Source organism: Glossina fuscipes, unplaced genomic scaffold (assembly GCF_014805625.2).
Source record: "Glossina fuscipes isolate IAEA_lab_2018 unplaced genomic scaffold, Yale_Gfus_2 42, whole genome shotgun sequence".
NCBI classification, from domain to species: domain Eukaryota; kingdom Metazoa; phylum Arthropoda; class Insecta; order Diptera; family Glossinidae; genus Glossina; species Glossina fuscipes.
This window is the reverse complement of record NW_023998426.1, coordinates 555,879-563,927: the sequence shown is the minus strand read 5'-3', so window position 1 is coordinate 563,927 and position 8,049 is coordinate 555,879. Positions and strand designations below refer to the sequence as shown.

The 8,049-nt window shown below is 31.6% G+C and overlaps 1 protein-coding gene across 1 annotated transcript in view; it reads right to left on the bottom strand.

The window, feature by feature from the left end:
• LOC119636958 overlaps nt 1-7,745 on the bottom strand; it is a 282,667-nt gene extending 274,922 nt beyond the window's left edge. Inside the window, 1 exon segment of the mRNA XM_038032717.1 lies at nt 7,513-7,745. The gene's annotated coding sequence lies outside the window, so the exon portion shown is untranslated.
• Between the last annotated feature and the right edge of the window lie 304 nt (nt 7,746-8,049).

Below are 8,049 nucleotides of genomic sequence, written 5' to 3'. Positions count from 1 at the left end.
TACTACAGTATAGTTTATTTTGTACTAGAAATTATTGTACTACAGTACAGCGCTTTTTGCACTGAAAACTTTCATACTACGGTATAGTGTATATCGTACTCAGATTCATTGTACTACAGTATACTACAGTATAGTGTACTTTGTACTGAAAAATGTTGTACGACAGCACAGTTTATTTTGTACTAGAAATTATTGTACTACAGTATAGCGCTTTTTGTACTGAATATTTTTGTACTACAGCATAGTGCATTCTGTACTGAAAATCATTGTACTACAGCATACTGCGGTATAGTGTATTTTGTACTGAAAGATATTGTACTACAGTATAGTGCATTTTGCACTGAAAGTAATTGTACTACAGTATACCACAGTATAGTGTATTTTGTACTGGAAGATATTGTATTGTATTTTGTACTGGAAATTATTGTACTACAGCATAGTGCTTTTTGTACTGAAAATCATTGTACTACAGTATACTACAGTATAGTGTATCTTGTACTGAAAAATATTGTACGACGATATAGTTTATTTTGTACTAGAAATTATTGTACTACAGTATAGTGCATTTTGTACTGAAAATCATTGTACTACATTATACTGCAGTATAGTGTATTTTGTACTGAAAGATATTGTACTACAGTATAATATATTCTGTATGGGAAATTATTGTACTACAGTATAGTGTATTTTGTACTCAAAATCATGGTACTACAGTACACTAAAGAATAGTGTGTTTTGTACTAAAAAATATTGTGCTACAGTATAGTGTATTTTGTACTGAAAATTTTTATACTACAGCATTGTGTATTTTGTACTGAAAATTATTGTACTACAGTATAGTGTATTTTGTATGGGAAATTATTGTACTACAATATACCACAGTATAGTATATTTTGTATGGGAAATTATTGTACTACAGTATAGTGTATTTTGTACTGAAAATTATTGCACTACAGTATAGTGTATTTTGTAATATTACATATTATACTATGCTATAGTATAGTATATATACTGTCAATATACTATACCATACTAAACTAGTATTATACTATACTATACTTACATCCATTTTTCGCTAACATACCAAATTTGAAAAAATCGTTAAAAATAGTTCTCGAAAGAAAAGTTTTAACTTTTTTGCGCATTCGACAGGTAGTTTTACATAAATTCACGTGATATATAGATGACATTTTCTAGTTTGGTCGCACTATGTCTCAAATTTGGATGTTGTTCCATATCCATTTTTCGCTAACGCACCAAATTTCAAAACACCGTTAAAAATAGCTGCCATAGGCAGAATTTGAATTTGTTTAGTTTGTTTGAAAGGTATTTTCATATATATTCAAAAAAGGTGCACATCCATATTTTCCGTTTTTGATATTGACGGAGTAGGTTTTGAAATCCAACTATTTCTCAATTGTAATTATTTAACAGAGCTCTGTTAAGTGGGTAATAGAGTTTTTTTAACAGAAATGGTAGATGTCTTCGCTATTTAAATTCGAGTTTATCTTTACACCCTTCCATTTTTATATTCCATAAATGCCTAGTTGGTGATATTCTAAGACGAAAATTTATTCATGGTAGATGTGTGACGTAAAAATGAAGCGAACTATATTTCTGAATGATAGTCCATATAAAATTTCTCATAAATAGTAAACCCTTCAGGAAAAGATTTAATTTGTAATATGTTATGATGAAAATTGGTTCATAGTAGCAATTTAGCAAAAAATTAATGGTCGAGAATTTGAATGAAATCGGTCTATTTTTTAGACCTTATAACACGTAACATATATAGGAGTTATCATGAAAAGCGAGCCCTTACATAGAGAGAAAGTCCAATTTTTACTTTTTTTAACGTAAACTGAGAAACCGTAAAATTTTTAGGAAGTGAATGAACTTTGCTAAATTTGGATAGTACCATGCGAAGTTACGAGAATCCTCCAAAATGAGGAAGTTCATTAAAAGTATGCCTTTGCATGAAAACCATGTGTCATTTTTAGTGTATTATTTGCCAAAACGAGTGAATAATTGTGTTAGGCGAATTGGTGTAAGATATCTAATAGACGACCTTGCCGGACTACAATGTTCTTAATTGTTCTGAAATATTTTTTAAGGTACAGAGTCGCTGGTACCATATGTTGACGGGCGTTTTTACTGGACATGCCATAAGCTAATTAAGAGCTGATAATTTCTGTTTCTTTTCGAAGAAGGAAGCATGAAAGCTTATCATAAAGGTATCTTTATTTGAAAAGTTTACTCTCTCTTCGCGCAGCTAGCGTCTAAACCTGTGGACTTCTTGAAAATACTTATAGAACTTTGTTAAAGCAACTGAACTAACCATCTTTAAAAAAAGAGCCTAGAGTCTTAGCTCATTCGATTCTCAATCTTAGAACATATTTTTTTGATCTAAATAAATTGTAATAATAATAATAATAATAATTCTTAGACAAAACATCACTTAACAACTCCGTAGGATTATGTATAAATATCGTCACTATCGGCGAATCCGTACGCTTCTTTTGCTTTTTTTAAATTATGGAAAAATCTAAATTTCTTCTGGGCTTACTGAACTAACTGTAATTTGTGAAGTAATGGTCGGAATGTTATAGCATTTTGAAACATTTCATTTAAAGATTTGTACTATCTAAAAATCATGCAGATGCGTTAATACTCCTCATCCGCCTTCCTTGGTGAGTGTTGTGTTATAAAAATGGTAGGCAAAGCAATGATTTACGAGGATAAATAAATCAAGTTCAGAGATTTTTCAGCGGCGTCAGTTACCACGCTACAAACTGCAAAAAAAAACTTTGGGCGTCGCTTAACATAATTTTCCAGGTACCCCGCGATTCGTTTCGTTTTTGTGTTCTTAGAGCAAGGAAAACAGATCTAAATATATGGCATAGTATTCTCCTCTTAATAGAAATATTTCAAATATTTGCACCAGCTAACCAAAAACGTCAACATACTAAAAAAATAAGTTAATTAATTTATTATTCCTGTATTTAATACGCCTTTTATACTAGACGGTATGTTTTCAGTTAAAAATCTAGATGTTTCCTAACCAAGGATTAATTGTTTAATTATCACAATTCTCTTTACGCATAAACATGCGGTAAACAATGAAAAATGAATAAATATATAATGATAAACTTGTGTGTAATTTATGAAAGTAGATCCTAACCACGTAAACATTTTCGGTACAACAACGAAAAATATGAGGAGCTTTAGAAAACTTACAATAGGCAAAAACACTATAGTGGGCCGCAATCCGCCAATATATATCCCGCACCATTCTACAGTTCTTCGAATAACGAGTCGTCAAAACAAGACGATATATGGGAAGTGATCGAAAAGAGGCGGACACTTTTAATAGCGTTCGTCTTTGGTCCAAAATACGCCAATATACCAAATTTCATCCAAATATCTCAAAAATTCTAGTGTTCAGGTTAAACATGAGAAAACTAAATATAATGGCGGACAGATATATGCAAAAAATGAATCTAACTCGATTGCTGTAATAAAAGGTGGCTCTAGCTTCAGGTACTCTGGGCTTTACATAGATCCGCACAAACTTCATATGCTCTTCTAGCACAAGTGGTGCAGAGTATAAAAACGTTCATACAATAGAGTTATAGAAAGCTACGTAAACGTAAGCATATCATCATACTGTGCTATAGTAGCATAACGACACTACACAACAAGCATAATAAAATGTGGGTATTTGTCGAGTACTGCCGCCCAAACTTCATATCGCAAGGCGCGAAAAATATATCGAAACAAGTAAGAACATTATAGTAGGGCAAGGCCGACTATTAAATACCCTACACCATATTGTCTAATACAATTCTTATTTTTATTATAGAACACAAAAATTGTAGCTTGTTTCTAAGTAAAGGTATATTTTTCATGTCCTTATTTACCGGGAAGCGGACCCAAAACGCAACCTAAACTAATACATATTTAATCCTTACATAAGGCAGGATTCCAAGATATGCTTAGACGGTCCAAATTTATTAAGATTCATTTTTGTATAAAACTATTATTATGGATCAATAATTTTCATCACCACGTATTAAAATTTAGACTTTTCTGTTCTACAAGAGGTCAATTTTCATGAAACTTCTTATTATAGTAGACGCCAAAAAATAGGCCCGGAAGGTCTAATTATGGTACAATTATGGTATAATTTTCTTCGTATAGCATTGAAAATTTGATCTTTTTGTTGTGTGCACTTCAGTGTTCGTTACATGAGTGGATGCAAAAATTGCCCAGTCGGTCTAAAGTTTCCATATCAATTTAGAATATCCAAATACTACTACTTACGCACTTTTGCTGAGAAATTTTGGAAAATTGCATTTATTTCCTTATAAGAACTTTTCAGAATAGAACGTCATACGGGGTCGCTCTGATGAAAAAAGTGAATCGATCCGAACCATTTTCAGTAGCGTTCGTTCTCGCCATTGTACCAAAGTTCAGCGAAATATTTAAAAAATTGCTACCTTTAACTTGAAAATAAATTTACACGGACAGACGGAAAGACAGGCTTAAATCACTTCAGATTATGGTACTGAATCGATCGGTACAATAAAAAGTGAGTCTACCTTAAGCACTTCTGCCTGTTACATACGACCGCACAAAGTAATATACCCTACACCACTTGTGGTGCAAGTAAGTGAGAAAATTATATAGAGCTTTGACCAAATCATTTATACTCTTCACCCTTATTGTAAGAGGGAAGGTACAAACATTTATTTCTGAAGTTTATGAGTGATGAGAGAAAACACGAAAAAAATTAGGAGTTCCTACTTTACTTCATACTTCGAGCGTATGCTTTGACCGATTCGGCATGTAATGCATAGCAAACTGCGTTGAACAACATGCGATATTTTTGCCAAATTTTCATTTCATTAGTGGCCCGTATAACACAGGCATTACTTACTTAGACAGATAATCGCTTTGAAAAGCAGAAGATTCCTTTTGAACGTTGCGAACGTTTTAACAAATCGATTATACGCTCCCCTTTCCGCTGATGGACACAAATATACAATCGAAACACGTGTAGCATAAATACAACTTTGGCAGCATACGAATGCTATGCAATCGGCCACTAAGAATGGCACAAAAAACAGAAAGATATTTTCGATGATAACATACTTTTATTACATTTAATTTTCACGTTAAATTATATGAACGAAACGTGACTTTTTTGATTGTTTTTAGGTGAGAATACGGAAACTCTTAAAAACTCAGAAAGCAGCTTTGCATTGAAAGTACAGCGCAGGAATTATATTCAATAGCTTAGGTTTTATATAGGCAGATATCGCTCTGAATATATTGGATACAATTATTAAACGCAACCATGCGGATGAATGCTGTGAAAACAAGTAAAGGACTTTGCAAATAGTTGGAGAACATGCCCACGAAACAGAGACACGGCCATTAACTCTCTTACTTACTGAGCTGAATGTGATGAAAATCATTAAGAACAAATATAAAATCAGGCTGATAGTTAGACGATCACAAGAATGAACAGACTCACGTAGTCGCAGCTTAAATCGAAGGCTACTTCTCTCAAGTTCCTTTATATGAAATACTTGAGGCATACTCTACATTATTTCACTATAATTAGTCTGATTAATGACGTCTTTTATATCCGAATGAAAGAACTTTCTAACCATTGTCGAATTTAGGCAAAACGAAACATTTAAAAACAAATCAGTACAAAAAAAATCTATAAAAAGCACTGAACTTTACGGCAATGAGAGCATTTCACTATCTTCTACTATGAAAAAGAAAATTTTTAGTAAGACTTGGAAATTGACTTTTAATAAAGGATATAATTTTTCATATTCGACAGCATTTGTCTGACAAGGGTTTAAGGGTTAAAGTTCTTGGAGAACACCCAGAAGGAATTCAGATAGATCCATCTTTTATTATTATGCCGATCGATTGAGAATCCATTCAAGCTTGGTTGCCTTTCTGTCTATCTTGTTCTCTTGCGTTCAACCTACAAGTCGCAATATTTGAAATATTTCAATGAAATTTGGCATACTGCCATTGAAAACGATTCGGATGAGATCACTTGGTCGACCTTCCCCCTTAGAAAACCTCATTTTGAAAAGCTATTATATGAATAAGTATATTAAGTGAAGTTCTGTTGACCACCATAGTGTTTTTACTTATTATACCTTATAACACTTTTCGTATAGGGTATATTAAATGTGTGCGAACTTATATAAAGCTCAAGTTTTGGGTAGAGACATCTTTTATTACACCTATCGATTGAAAATCACTTCCTGAATCGAGTTAAGCGTCTATTCATCTGATGGCTGCCGCCGTTTTTGCTTTCAACCTACACGTCGCAATTTTTGAGGCATTTTAATGAAATTTGTTGCAGTAACGAAAGCTATTGATAGTGCTTCAGATCGGAACACTTTTTCGACTACTCTCTACACAACGTCTTTATTTGATAAGAGTTTAGATGAAAAAAAATTCTAATTTTCAGAATTTAGCAACAAAAATTTCTAAGGACTAGTACTTGGTCATTCTGAATTGGTGTGAAATATTAGGATCGGATTCGCCAATCTGAATCTTTTATATGGTAAAAGAAACTAATTTTCAAGATTCCTTATGTAATTAATAACTATTTGACTCAAACAATCATCTCACTAAATTTATAGAAACAGGATGTATTTTCTGGATCTCAGCTCGTACAAAGGGGCTTAATGGAAAATAAGCCTTAATACGGCAAAAATGTTTAAATTTTGATATTTTTTGATACAAACTAGCTTATAAGGATAACTTGATTTGGATTAAATAGGTCTCTTAGCCAAATGTATAAAAGAGTTCTCATCAAAACCAAACACTTGCATGTGGCGATAAAGTCTAACTTGTAGTCTTTTATTATGGGAATCTTTCATAAGTAATTTGGACCGCCTTAGTTGGCGTTTTTAGCATCCTCCAATATGAGGAGCTTTCATGACAATTATGCATTCATATAAATATAATGTACAATTTTTAATGCATTACTGCGAAAAGGAATGATTGCCTATAGTGAGCGAAGTGAAGCAGGACATTTAAGCGTGATTCGTGGCCCACAATAGTGCTTTTACTTCTCTTCTGAATATATTTACTTTCTTTACAACTACTTAAATGTTGTTTTTTTTTTTTTCTTGCACGGTATGAAAAATGATTTTAACGAGCCTTTGAAAAAAATCCGTACATGCTTATATGTGAACTTTTAGTGTCTGCCGAACAGAGTTCACTAGACAGATTGACGTCACTAAAATTTATTTATGCGCGATGCAATACTAAAACAAAACAATGCTAATCAATGTAAACAAAATGACAAAAGAAGAAAAATTCATATGTATATATATATATATATATATATAAATAAATATGTGCTGATTGTCTCGTTGTTGTTAAAAAGTGATTGCGATGGTACTGGTAGTGGATGGTTGCTCATATTATATATATGTGCGCTAAATATAGATTGAGGGGCTGGCTTACCTTAAAATTCAAACAGCTTTAACCGTGACAGTGGAACTGAATAGCAAGCAATACATTTATCCTTAGGTATAAATTAGACAATAACGACAATAAAACACAAAATGCTGCTAATGTCACCACATAAGCAATCATCAAGGTTGGATTATTAGAAGAATAATATCATTAATAAATTTTAACTTCGAATATTCTTTTTTTTTTTTGTTAAAGATTTTTTTTTTTTCCTTTTTGCACTTTATTTTAAGCAAAATATATAGATAAATATAAATTTTTTTTCTACACTTTTACTTTTTTCAATTTATCTTTAGTTTTTTTATGTATTTTTTATTATATATATATATATATATTTATTTTTATTTTTTTTTTTTTGTATTATTTTTTTCTTTTCTTTGCTTTTCTTTTTTCAGATGTGCTTTTTAATGAATTTTCCTTTTTTTTTTTCTCTCTCTTTTCGATCATCCAACACTTGCTTTTTCTTTAATGTTATGTTTAATTTTCTTTTCTTACTTAATTAAAAAGAATAATAATAATAATAAGAAT